The sequence below is a fragment of the Tupaia chinensis genome, unplaced genomic scaffold (assembly GCF_000334495.1).
Source record: "Tupaia chinensis unplaced genomic scaffold, TupChi_1.0 Scaffold141036_1, whole genome shotgun sequence".
In the NCBI taxonomy this organism is placed as follows: domain Eukaryota; kingdom Metazoa; phylum Chordata; class Mammalia; order Scandentia; family Tupaiidae; genus Tupaia; species Tupaia belangeri.
Window position 1 is genome coordinate 108,414 of NW_006200903.1, and position 11,904 is coordinate 120,317.

Genomic DNA, 11,904 nt, shown 5'->3' on the forward strand with positions numbered 1-11,904 from the left:
TCCTGCAGCCACTGTCGAACCAGCGGGACAAAGACATCCTAAACAGATGGGCAGATAACCATCTTCATCCCCGCACATTCTCATTTAGGGGTTCTGGGTTGAGACTGGGCAGTCCGTGTTAGGACAGGGTCCCTGGGATCACTCTTCTCCTCAGGGGATGGGGAAGCGTGGTCCAGGAGTTCTCGACCTTGGTTGCCCATTGAAGTGACCCTAGGGAATGAGACCAAGAGAAAGACTCTTCCAATATCTGACCTCCGGCAGTTTAGAGACCCCTCCTCTCCATTCCCCTACCCTATATCCAGGCAGGTTGATGACAACATTGATAGCCCCTCCCTTGATGCTTGTGGGAGGTTCAAATCCTGGCCCCCAGCTCAGCTCTCTCCTAACCGCGATGAACACCAAAGCTGCCACTACCACCCCTTTTGCTCAAGAGCCTTGGACTGGATCGTGTCTATGATGAGTCCCCCCAGGAAGTCCCAGCACGTCAGGGCACCAGTCTTGACATTCCACCTAGTTTCAGATGGGAGTTGATCCTGCCCTCTCTGGGGCTATCAATGGCAGTCTGAAGCCCCCAGGGCTGGCCAGCAGAGAGTGGGGCTTGAGTGTCTGGAGGCGACCTGTCCATGGGGAGTACAGGCTCCCCAGTTGGCACCAAGTGATCCCAGGTGATGGTGTTACATAACAGGGAGGGAGGGCCATGGGCTAATCCTTCCCTCCTTCCTGAGGAGTCGGTGCAGGTTACCCTAGGTGGGCCTCGCTTCAGTGCTGGCGGCAAAGTCTGTATTTCCTGTTCCTGTTCTGCTTCCAGATCTCAGTATGGTGTCTGACCCATGAGTGACGTGTAAAAACATAAAAGGAAGGGAAATTAAATAGACACTTGGCGTGATTCCGAATTATCCACATAGACGCTGAGAGTCAGGCCGAATCCTCTATTCTACTGCTATTCATTTTGGGACCCTTTGGGGGTAAAATGGTAAGTGAAAATTGTCAGGATTGGACTCCAACTGAGGAATAGGTTCTCGCATTCAGAGTTGCCCGGAGGGAATACCATATGAAAGACTAGATTTGATATTCTTTGGAAGTAATTCCTAAATGGGTGACCTGGAGATTAAAAGATGTACTGAAATCTTTCCATCCCACTGTTAAGGCGGAAGTTCAGTTACTCTTGTCGGGCACTAGATGGCGACCAGGCAACGATAAGACCCAGCAAGATGGCCTGGGACCTGGGATGTGGGACCTGGGATCTGGAATCTGAGCTAGGCTCCTCTCTCCCCGCCCCCACCCGGACTCCATCCTGACCCTGTAACAGTCTGAAACCCCCAGGGCTGGCTAGCAGAGCGTGGGGTTTGAGTGGCTTGAGAGTCTGCAGCCCTGGGCTCAGGGAGGAAGGGCTTTGAAGCTCGAGAATTAGCCATGCCCCCAGGCTCGCTGCCCAGGGCGGCCCCATGGTGGGAGGATGCTTTTACAACACTGGCACCTATTAAACTCTTGCCCCTGGCCTGCACTATTATTTTTAGCAGCTTCCCTATGATAAGGTGTTTCATTTCCACACTAACACCGTGGGCTAGGTGCTGCCCTCATGGCCATTTTACAGAGGAGGACAGTGAGGACAGAGAGACAGGAAGCTTTTCCAAAGTCCGTCAGCTAGTAGGTGACAGAGTTGGGATTCAGACCCAAGGCGCCCAGCTCAAGGTCCTTACTCTCTGTCATTTTGGTTGCTTTTGAAATAACCCATATAGACAGATACATCAGCTCAATTCACTTGCGCACTGAAGGGTTCCCTCCATTGCCCCTGGAGTCACACATCAGGCTTGTCCCACCTGGGAGAATGGCAGTGGGTGTGGGAGTGGGGGGCAGAGCCATGGTGAGGTTGTTCACATCCTTGACTAGGGGGGCTTAGATGGCACCTTCCCCAGGCTCTGGCTCACAGAAGTCGGTCAATGCCCGTTACTAGAGGATCCCCGGGGAGTCTCTGCACATCGTGTAGAGTGCTGGGGCCCTTTCTCAGCAGCCGTAAGATCGGCAGGGTCTCCTTTGTGGAAAGCATGGGGCAGAAAATAATGTGACCATAGGGAAGAGGTCTTGGCTTGCTAAGCCTACCTCTCATGTCATTTTTATAGAAGGTTTACTTGTGTATTCCATGAATAAGAGAGACACAGAGATAGAGAGACAGAGACAGCACTCCTGACAGGTTCTTGATGCCAGGATCCATCTCCAGCTTCAGCCACTCAGCGTCCGCAACCTTTCCCTGTGGGTCAGCCTCAGCCTCCCGGGGTGTCCTGTGTAACCTCCGTGCCAGCGGCCAGTCCTGCTCTCATGTCATTTTTAAGACCAGAACAAAATTCTTTGTCATTGACAGTGGTACATGTTTGATCATAGAATGTAAATGTCTATTAGTGCAAAAGATGTATAGTTTTCTGAACATGAGCCTCTGATTTTGAAAATTGCTCATACTTCCTAGCATCCAAATTATTAAACACTCCTTGAAAGAAAGAATTTTGCATTGCAAAATGAAGTTCACCAATTAAAAAAAAAACAACTCATTATTTCTTTAGGCCTCTTTGGGATGAAGCAACTGGTCCCCTCATAAAAAGTTCCTGTAATAGTTGATCAAAGCCATCAAATTGCCGTGTCTATTTTTTGGGATTAGAACCACCTCACTTCTAAATGCCTGCAGGTTATATTTGCAACTAGTGATTCAGTTCATTCAAGTGAGTTATTTTTCCTGCCATGATGTCAAGTTTTTGATGTGAGATGGATTTGGCGGGAATATTGAATGGGAAGCAGAAAGGATCCCACAGCCTGGAACAACTGGGTCAAGTCATTTAAAGCCCTTCGACTCTGGTCAGACTTCACAGAGGCACATGGACTGCGGCCTTTTGGGCCAGCTGGGTGGCAGAGTTGCACCACTGAGAGCACTTGCCCCCTGACTGGAATGGGCTGGGCTCAGTCTGGGTCCTTGATCCAAAGGCCCTTGATTGGCATGGTGGGATGCCAACGCCATCAATCTGGTCCTCTCCAGGGAGAGCATATGTGCTCTGGAAACACTCTCCTGTGCCAACCTCCACTGGGACACCTTAGCTTGAAGTGGAGTTTAGACATATTTCCTTTGCTATTGATGTTGCTCAGATTCAAAATACCTTCTCTTTTAATTTAAGTTTTTGAAGCATCAGATTTTAAACTACTGGCAAGAGGAGGTGAGACTACACAATTAAAAAGACTTGGGACTGTCCTCAGGCCTTAAGTAAAATAGTAATTTTACAGGGAAGCCTGGCATGCCCAAGGCCTCCAGCTCCACCATCACTTGGTCAAGTTCGTCTGTGAAAATCTTGACGTCACCAAGTCCCTTCTCTGTCTTTCTCAGTTGGCAACTTTTTACTGATGTGTATGGTTATTTAAGTTGTGCTCATCTCTACCCATCCCAGTATTCAAAGCTCCATGCTTGTTTTCATGCCATCAGGATGTTCAGAAAATGCTTCAAAACACCAAGCACATGATTTACTCCAAAAAGAATACAAATAAATGAGATATTCAGATAAAGAAGGGGGAAAAAAGTGTCTGCACAAGAAAGTCCCTGTCACATGGTAGGCTGACTCATCACAGAACGGGACCCACATCTGATGGCCTGCAATGCAGCCATTACCGTTCATGGAGTAGAAGTATCAGCTGACCAGGGAAGATTTCCACGAGACACCTGGGGAATAAGCAGTTCATAAAGCAGCTAATGGTTTTGTGAGGAATACACAAATGTGCATGAGAGAAAAGGGCAGAAGTGAAAACTGTGGGATACTGGGAGTGATTACATTTTCAGGAGAGCAATTGTGGAGAAAATACAATTCCGAAGCTAATCCATTTCCTTCTCTTCCTGAATCACCAGCTGGATTACATTCCCAGCTTCCTTGCAAGTAGGCATGGCTATAAATACTTGTCAGTGAGAGCTGGGCAGCATTGACGCGTGCCATCGTGAGGCCTGAACAACAGACGCTTCGCATTTCCGAACTTCTATGCTGTTTCATCATCTGCTGGAAGAAGGTCATTGCCCGGGGTGACTTGATTCTGGATGCTACACAGCAAAGGTAGCAGAAATGCTAATGTCCTGGATCCCTGAATTACTCCATGAAGCAGAGCTTGGCATGACACCAACACTCACACCAACCTAAACTCACATCGGCTTGTGCAATGTCTGAGAGGTCATTTTAAAGTGAGGATGGACCTAAGGGAAGAATTCATATACAGGAGTAGGGGGCTTGGGGCTTGCTGGCAAGGGGTTTCAAAAGCTCATGCTTTTGAGCCTCTGTCTAGTGCAGTGCTGTGACAGGGACCTCACTCTTGCAAGTACAAAATCTTACTACATCTGGCTCTCTTGAGCCATATCGACCTTTCACTCCAGGGAATAAGCTTTCTTCCTACAATCTCATTTGGATCTCACAACTTCGAGGCATGATCAGTTACTAAAGCCATCTCATTTTGTTATTAAGATGCAGGTCTACTGACCAGCAGATGACATAATGGTTACATCACTGTACTCCCACATGGTCGACCATGGTTCGAGTCCCAGACCCAGCGGCTTAAAACTCACACAGGGTGTGAGTGCGTGTGTGCCCAAAATCCAGAGAGGAGAACAGAGGAGAAGGGATTGCAACATGGCCATACCCCTGGGGATACTCTCTGTCTCTCTGGGGTGTCCATGTACCCTATAGCAAAAATCTCTCTAAATAAATAAATAAAAGAGGGGGGGGAAAGGTACAGGCCTGTTCACTTTAAAGGTTCAGCCCCACATTTGTTTGGAAGCTCTCTAGGCAGGCTGGAAATGTGTCTCTCATGGCTTAGAATATGGAGGATGTTGGGTCTGGCCTTCTGACCTGATGCCAGATGATTAAGGAAGAAACGGGGAAATCTGTTCCCTTCTTGATCTCTCTGTGGTATTTGGCTGTCTCCTCCTGGTTGGGCAGAACCATGCCCCTCTTTCAGGACAACTCACTCTCTGTGGTGCCATATGTATGATGTGCTGATTTTCTGTTGATGTGAAGCAGCCATCAGGTATCTTGCTGTGGCTCTCATGGGAGAACAGTGCCTGGGCATGTGAGATCTGGACAACGATGCCCACTCTACCACGGGATAATGATGGCTCTTTTCTACCCTGGCACTCTCTCCCTTAGTCAGTAGGATACTGTTTTTAGCTTAGACCAACTCATAGGAGCCAATTTTTAATCTTTTTTTGTGTGAGAAGATTCATGTTTCCTTGGTAGCTTGAAATACGTTATGGTGGGAGTATTTACACCACAGGAATTGGCAAAAGCCATATGCCAGGATTTCTTTTTTTTTTTTATTCTGAGAAATTGTTGTTAAAAATTTATCAGCATGCCACTGACTTTCCCTAAGATAAGTGGCTCACTTTGCTTCTTTCTTTTCCTTTTTCTCTTTAAAAATTATTTGGACTTGAACTTTCACAATTTGATAAAGTATTCATGAAACACTCTGCAGACTAGTTTAACAAACAATACAGTTTTTAATAACTTTTTTATTTACTTAATTTTATTTAGTATTACTATTTTTCAAGTTAACCAGAGAGAAAGAGAGAAAGAGAGTGGGAAAGCAAGGTGTCAGGTCCAGGACTCAAACTGTGGTTGGCCATGTAGGAGTCCAGTGCTTTAACCACCATGCCACCTGCCAGCCCCACCCCCTCAGTTACTTTCAAACAAGAGATAGCAACTATTGTTGAAGAAAGGGGTCACAACTACGGAAACAAAATCCGAGTATTAGGCTCTCTAAGCAAGGAAGGACTGTGCTTGCTGGACACTTGAGTCTCTCTTAAAATAATCAGTCTCTCTACTGATTGTATACAGTGTTGTGTGTGTGCACTTGTTTGTTTTAGAGAGAGTTTTGCTATAGGGTACATGTGCTCACTATAGAGACAGAGAGACTGGAAGTGAGAAATCACTCCCCCAGCAGGATGGCTACACCACATTCCCTTCTCCTTCCAGTCTCCTCCCAGGATTTTGGGCATGGATGCATACATGCCCAGCATGAGTTTTAAGCTGCCGGGTCTAGGACTAGAACCATGGTTGGCTACATGGGAGTCCAGCAATGTAATCTTTAGGCCATCTGCTGGCCCCTTTACAGGGTTTTGAGAGTGTGGTTTTCAGGGAGTGGAGGACTTTCAGAGGCCGGGTTAGTTGTCCTTTAGCTGTGGAATTGTGTTTTGTGGGATCTTAGCTGTTGTCGATGGGTTGGCTTTCAGAAGTGTGGTCACCAGTGTGAAGATGTTGTTGATGGCTCCAAATGGGTTTGAGGCTGGTTACAGTGGTTACTGTTACTGCTGCTGAAGAATAGTCAGTCTTTCTCTTTCTTGGATTTGGAGTACAGGACTTGTGTTCACCATTTTCACACTTATAGATGGCATCCCAGACCTACAAGGGAAGGTTAAAGGAGCGGTCCCATGGAGAGATGAGGGATTTATGTTTTTTGATTCTTCAAACTCAGTGTTTTCTGATAATAAATAAAAAATGATCAGCCTGATGCTCCCTGTTCTCTCAATGGCAAAATCTCTAACCCATTTGGCCTGCCTCTTCTATGGAGGCACAAGGAATCGTAGGTGAGAACAAGGCCTTCTCTGCTGCAGCCCCAGGCAGCTGCGATCATTCCCAGGAGGTGCCGGCCTCATGGCATAAGCTGCATTCTCGAGTATCTTCTACAGGAAAGATCTCATCAGTATCTCACACCGTCCTGTTTAATTCTCGTAATGGCCCACTTTATCGTCCCATTTCCCAGCTCTCATGCACAGAACTTCTTTCCATGTAAAGAGCTGAAAACTGTCGTCTTTTAATTTCTCACCAATGACTTGGGCAACATGGATATTATTTAATTGTGTCAAGAATACAGAACTCACTTAAGATTAAAAGGATTTCCTTGGAAGCTCTGAATATCATATTTAAAAGGATCAATATGGGGACCAGCAGTTGGTATAATGGCTCTGTCGCTGGACTCCCATGTAGTTGACTGCAGTTCGAGTTCTGGACCTGGTGGCTTAACCAGGATTTCTTTTTTTTTTTTATTCTGAGAAATTGTTGTTAAAAATTTATCAGCATGCCACTGACTTTCCCTAAGATAAGTGGCTCACTTTGCTTCTTTCTTTTCCTTTTTCTCTTTAAAAATTATTTGGACTTGAACTTTCACAATTTGATAAAGTATTCATGAAACACTCTGCAGACTAGTTTAACAAACAATACAGTTTTTAATAACTTTTTTATTTACTTAATTTTATTTAGTATTACTATTTTTCAAGTTAACCAGAGAGAAAGAGAGAAAGAGAGTGGGAAAGCAAGGTGTCAGGTCCAGGACTCAAACTGTGGTTGGCCATGTAGGAGTCCAGTGCTTTAACCACCATGCCACCTGCCAGCCCCACCCCCTCAGTTACTTTCAAACAAGAGATAGCAACTATTGTTGAAGAAAGGGGTCACAACTACGGAAACAAAATCCGAGTATTAGGCTCTCTAAGCAAGGAAGGACTGTGCTTGCTGGACACTTGAGTCTCTCTTAAAATAATCAGTCTCTCTACTGATTGTATACAGTGTTGTGTGTGTGCACTTGTTTGTTTTAGAGAGAGTTTTGCTATAGGGTACATGTGCTCACTATAGAGACAGAGAGACTGGAAGTGAGAAATCACTCCCCCAGCAGGATGGCTACACCACATTCCCTTCTCCTTCCAGTCTCCTCCCAGGATTTTGGGCATGGATGCATACATGCCCAGCATGAGTTTTAAGCTGCCGGGTCTAGGACTAGAACCATGGTTGGCTACATGGGAGTCCAGCAATGTAATCTTTAGGCCATCTGCTGGCCCCTTTACAGGGTTTTGAGAGTGTGGTTTTCAGGGAGTGGAGGACTTTCAGAGGCCGGGTTAGTTGTCCTTTAGCTGTGGAATTGTGTTTTGTGGGATCTTAGCTGTTGTCGATGGGTTGGCTTTCAGAAGTGTGGTCACCAGTGTGAAGATGTTGTTGATGGCTCCAAATGGGTTTGAGGCTGGTTACAGTGGTTACTGTTACTGCTGCTGAAGAATAGTCAGTCTTTCTCTTTCTTGGATTTGGAGTACAGGACTTGTGTTCACCATTTTCACACTTATAGATGGCATCCCAGACCTACAAGGGAAGGTTAAAGGAGCGGTCCCATGGAGAGATGAGGGATTTATGTTTTTTGATTCTTCAAACTCAGTGTTTTCTGATAATAAATAAAAAATGATCAGCCTGATGCTCCCTGTTCTCTCAATGGCAAAATCTCTAACCCATTTGGCCTGCCTCTTCTATGGAGGCACAAGGAATCGTAGGTGAGAACAAGGCCTTCTCTGCTGCAGCCCCAGGCAGCTGCGATCATTCCCAGGAGGTGCCGGCCTCATGGCATAAGCTGCATTCTCGAGTATCTTCTACAGGAAAGATCTCATCAGTATCTCACACCGTCCTGTTTAATTCTCGTAATGGCCCACTTTATCGTCCCATTTCCCAGCTCTCATGCACAGAACTTCTTTCCATGTAAAGAGCTGAAAACTGTCGTCTTTTAATTTCTCACCAATGACTTGGGCAACATGGATATTATTTAATTGTGTCAAGAATACAGAACTCACTTAAGATTAAAAGGATTTCCTTGGAAGCTCTGAATATCATATTTAAAAGGATCAATATGGGGACCAGCAGTTGGTATAATGGCTCTGTCGCTGGACTCCCATGTAGTTGACTGCAGTTCGAGTTCTGGACCTGGTGGCTTAAACTCATGCCGGGCGCATGTACCCAAGATCTCAAGAGGAGAATTGAGGAGAAGGGATTGCGACGTGGTCATCTCCTCTGGGGAGTGATTTCTCACTTTCTGTCTCTCTGTCTCTCTCTGTCTATCTGGAGAGTGCATCCGTCCTATAGCAAAAACCTCTCCAAAAATAAAAATAAAAATAAGTAAAAGGACTAACGTGAACACGACTATGGTCCATTTATATAGATTCAACTACCTTTTTAAAAATTAATTAATTAATTCCCATTTGTTGTCTTTATTATTAGTTTTAATTTGACCAGAGAGAGAGAGAAAAAAAAGGGAAAGTGAGAAGGCAAGCCACCAGGTTCGGAATTTGAACCACGGTCAGCCATGGGGGAGTCTAGCACCTTAACCACCATGCCACCTGCTGGCCCAGATTCAACCATCTTATAAAAGATCACAGACAGCCCGTGTTTACCTATAAGACAGCAAACCACAGCAACACTGCAATGAATTATTTAGGCAATAGCATCTCTGAGAATTGTTTAAGTGATATTTATGGTATTTTGCCATGGCAACTATTCTTGTTCTGAATATCTTTAAAAATCTATCAAACTCCAGTAGTGGACTTTGGGTTTAAATTGCACTGGGCTAGCGTCTTCTGATGCAAGCTCTCCCAATTTACTACTAAAATGTCTATTAAGATCAAGATGCTGGGAGTACAGTGATTTGGATGTGGACTTGCTGGATAATGATCTTGCCTGCAGAATGATCACACACCAGGAGAGACAGTGTGCGTGTCCAGGGGTGTACAAGATGCTGCTTCTTACATAATATATTCGTTTCTTAGTGATGCTAAACAAATGACTATGGATTTACTGGATGAACTTGATGCAGGGCCAGGTGGTAGTACAGTGGTAATGAAATTGAACCTCTACAGAGAGGTCCTGGGTCAGTGTCCTGGGACCTCCCCGTGCACACCTGGCATGCATGTGCATGTCCATGATCCAGGCTGGCTGAGACTGGGGGTGGGTCATGGTGTGAGGTGCTTATAGGGTGGCATATGCACAGGTTTTGGAGATTAGGATGTAGACATCTTTGGGGAACCCTTTTTCTCTTTAAAAATTATTTGGACTTGAACTTTCACAATTTGATAAAGTATTCATGAAACACTCTGCAGACTAGTTTAACAAACAATACAGTTTTTAATAACTTTTTTATTTACTTAATTTTATTTAGTATTACTATTTTTCAAGTTAACCAGAGAGAAAGAGAGAAAGAGAGTGGGAAAGCAAGGTGTCAGGTCCAGGACTCAAACTGTGGTTGGCCATGTAGGAGTCCAGTGCTTTAACCACCATGCCACCTGCCAGCCCCACCCCCTCAGTTACTTTCAAACAAGAGATAGCAACTATTGTTGAAGAAAGGGGTCACAACTACGGAAACAAAATCCGAGTATTAGGCTCTCTAAGCAAGGAAGGACTGTGCTTGCTGGACACTTGAGTCTCTCTTAAAATAATCAGTCTCTCTACTGATTGTATACAGTGTTGTGTGTGTGCACTTGTTTGTTTTAGAGAGAGTTTTGCTATAGGGTACATGTGCTCACTATAGAGACAGAGAGACTGGAAGTGAGAAATCACTCCCCCAGCAGGATGGCTACACCACATTCCCTTCTCCTTCCAGTCTCCTCCCAGGATTTTGGGCATGGATGCATACATGCCCAGCATGAGTTTTAAGCTGCCGGGTCTAGGACTAGAACCATGGTTGGCTACATGGGAGTCCAGCAATGTAATCTTTAGGCCATCTGCTGGCCCCTTTACAGGGTTTTGAGAGTGTGGTTTTCAGGGAGTGGAGGACTTTCAGAGGCCGGGTTAGTTGTCCTTTAGCTGTGGAATTGTGTTTTGTGGGATCTTAGCTGTTGTCGATGGGTTGGCTTTCAGAAGTGTGGTCACCAGTGTGAAGATGTTGTTGATGGCTCCAAATGGGTTTGAGGCTGGTTACAGTGGTTACTGTTACTGCTGCTGAAGAATAGTCAGTCTTTCTCTTTCTTGGATTTGGAGTACAGGACTTGTGTTCACCATTTTCACACTTATAGATGGCATCCCAGACCTACAAGGGAAGGTTAAAGGAGCGGTCCCATGGAGAGATGAGGGATTTATGTTTTTTGATTCTTCAAACTCAGTGTTTTCTGATAATAAATAAAAAATGATCAGCCTGATGCTCCCTGTTCTCTCAATGGCAAAATCTCTAACCCATTTGGCCTGCCTCTTCTATGGAGGCACAAGGAATCGTAGGTGAGAACAAGGCCTTCTCTGCTGCAGCCCCAGGCAGCTGCGATCATTCCCAGGAGGTGCCGGCCTCATGGCATAAGCTGCATTCTCGAGTATCTTCTACAGGAAAGATCTCATCAGTATCTCACACCGTCCTGTTTAATTCTCGTAATGGCCCACTTTATCGTCCCATTTCCCAGCTCTCATGCACAGAACTTCTTTCCATGTAAAGAGCTGAAAACTGTCGTCTTTTAATTTCTCACCAATGACTTGGGCAACATGGATATTATTTAATTGTGTCAAGAATACAGAACTCACTTAAGATTAAAAGGATTTCCTTGGAAGCTCTGAATATCATATTTAAAAGGATCAATATGGGGACCAGCAGTTGGTATAATGGCTCTGTCGCTGGACTCCCATGTAGTTGACTGCAGTTCGAGTTCTGGACCTGGTGGCTTAAACTCATGCCGGGCGCATGTACCCAAGATCTCAAGAGGAGAATTGAGGAGAAGGGATTGCGACGTGGTCATCTCCTCTGGGGAGTGATTTCTCACTTTCTGTCTCTCTGTCTCTCTCTGTCTATCTGGAGAGTGCATCCGTCCTATAGCAAAAACCTCTCCAAAAATAAAAATAAAAATAAGTAAAAGGACTAACGTGAACACGACTATGGTCCATTTATATAGATTCAACTACCTTTTTAAAAATTAATTAATTAATTCCCATTTGTTGTCTTTATTATTAGTTTTAATTTGACCAGAGAGAGAGAGAAAAAAAAGGGAAAGTGAGAAGGCAAGCCACCAGGTTCGGAATTTGAACCACGGTCAGCCATGGGGGAGTCTAGCACCTTAACCACCATGCCACCTGCTGGCCCAGATTCAACCATCTTATAAAAGATCACAGACAG